Source organism: Psammomys obesus, unplaced genomic scaffold (assembly GCF_907164565.1).
Source record: "Psammomys obesus unplaced genomic scaffold, mPsaObe1.curated_primary_1811, whole genome shotgun sequence".
Taxonomy (NCBI): domain Eukaryota; kingdom Metazoa; phylum Chordata; class Mammalia; order Rodentia; family Muridae; genus Psammomys; species Psammomys obesus.
This window is the reverse complement of record NW_026585644.1, coordinates 11,554,735-11,557,046: the sequence shown is the minus strand read 5'-3', so window position 1 is coordinate 11,557,046 and position 2,312 is coordinate 11,554,735. Positions and strand designations below refer to the sequence as shown.

The following is a 2,312-nucleotide window of genomic DNA, read 5'->3' as shown; positions in this document are numbered from 1 at the left end:
TATCTATCTATCTATCTATCTATCTATCTATCTATCTATCTATCTATTTCTGTACAATGGGTTTGGCTGCTTTTGTCTCAAGGGGTTGGAAACGACCTCTACTAACCTTCTAACCTTAGAGTAGTCTGGTGGGTGGTGCCTGGCCACTCATGCCTTGGGAGGCTTACAGTTGTAAGTTGCCACATGGATGCTGGGAACCAAACCATGGCCCTCTGCAAGAGCTGTGAGCGTTCTTAACTGCTGAGTAATCTCATCACTTCCGAGATGTAATAAAGATCAAATAAAACTGTAAAGCTGGAACTCTAATCTGAAAGAAAGTGTAGCCTTAAAAGAGTTCCAGACAATGGTGATCTGTCTTCCTGAGGAAATTCAAAGCACAAGAGTTTTCGAGAATTGTGTTTGGTTTTACAAGGCAGGTGATGATTCATAAGAATAACACTACCAAATTCCACACAGTACTCAGCTCTCGACTGGTTTCTCAATCAGCAACTGAATATACAAAGACAACCTTTGTACAGTGCACCAAAAGATGACTTAAACATCTCCCCCTTTTAGTCCAATTAATGGCTTTTTCTCTAACATCAGTAAACTACATACAATAAGAACAAGTATGAGGACCATTAGATAAGAATTACATTCACAGTGCCCAGTCTATCTGTACTTGGCAACCCTAAAGAAAGTTTCCATTATCTAGTCTATCTTGGTGACTCTAAAGTTTGCTATCCAAATCATTATCTATCACTACTTAAGTGTTTATCTCTTCTAACTTTTATAACTTGAATTACCAACTTAAAAATATCTTAGATCCAAAAACATTTTCTTAAATCCTAAACAACTTCAGCTTATATGAGAGACTATAGCCATCTAGTCTTCAACCCCATCAGAGATCTGAAAAGGATAAATATAACCTGAGCAAACAGATAGTGAAGAGCAAGAGAATCCAAAACTATAGAAATGACAGAGACTGGTGGCTGCCAGACTAGAACTTTACATTAAAATTTTAAAAGAATTGTGTAAGTACAATACCTTAAACAAGAGTTGAAACATTTATACAATATGTTCTAGCAAATATAACCTTAAATCTCTATCAATATAAAAAATCTAAACCAATGTAAAACATTTGAGATTTCTTGTTGCATTCTTAGTCCAAAAGTGGATGTAATGATATACCTTTACATTTTATGCTGGAAAAGTGTATGTTTAGAATTAGCCAGCTGGACTCAGTTTAGATGATCCCTACCTTGCTGGCAACATCCAGGGCATCATAATCAGGAGCTAAGGGAATATACCTCCCCCCTTCTTTCCATCAGGCCTTCTCAGGGTATTGACTTTGGCCACATTAGTGTCATAGAGTTTCTTCACAGCCTGTTTGATCTGATGTTTATTAGCCTTGACATCCACAATGAACCCAAGTGCATTGTTGCCCTCTGTCTTCTTCAAGCCTGACTCAGTGGTCGGGGGGGAATTTGATGATGGCATAGCGGTCTAGCTTGTTTCTCCTGGGTATTTGGAGTGCCTCTGGAGCCACAGGGTCTCAGGCCACTGGAAGGTGGTGACCTGCAGATCTTCTTTTAGTGGCCATGGACAACTTTCAGCTCTGCCTTCTTAGCTTTCAGGGCATTTGTTTTGGCTTTGGTAGGGGCAGGAGCTTTCTTCTTTGGTTTCTGTACCATCTTAGACCTGAAAAGGTCTTTTTTCTCTTTCAAGGAGCTACAATAATGTATTCTTCTTTTGTACCTTTATCTCCATATCTATTGTTTTTTGTGCTTATATCCCTATATCTCTCCTTTGGTCTTTTCAATGCCTTTATGACCTTTTCACCCTTTAACACTAGATAGGAGAGAAAGAAGAATAGAGGGAAGAAAGAGAAAGAGATCCCTGAATCTGACCTCCTCTACTTTGTTTCCTCCCTGACCATGACCAATAACAACTTGCAACCAACCCCCCTATATGACAGCAAACATCCATAACCCACCAAAAGGCTGATAACCATCCACCTCACCTCTCAGGAATGGGGGTATCATTCTCTTAAAATTACTGTCTGCTGTCTGAGGGTGAAGGCATCTTTGGGGGACCTAAGAAAACTGGGAAAGTGGCCAAGTCCTGAGAAGATGTGTTGATGTGTCTGTATCATTTGCTGTACAGTCTCTGTTGATAAGAAAGTGCAGGGCTTAACCAAAATCCTTATTGAAGCAGACTGTGTGGCTAAGACCATTTGAAGTTGTCCTGGATGCAGCTTTTAGGATATGGCAATTGAGACATTCTGTGAGGGTGGAATACTTTCTTTATCTTTTATTGGTGTCTGGTCGTTT

General features: G+C 39.6%; 1 pseudogene; it reads right to left on the bottom strand.

The window, feature by feature from the left end:
* Positions 1-1,225: 1,225 nt before the first annotated feature.
* LOC129690421 (60S ribosomal protein L23a-like) lies at positions 1,226-1,673 on the bottom strand (annotated as a pseudogene).
* Between the last annotated feature and the right edge of the window lie 639 nt (positions 1,674-2,312).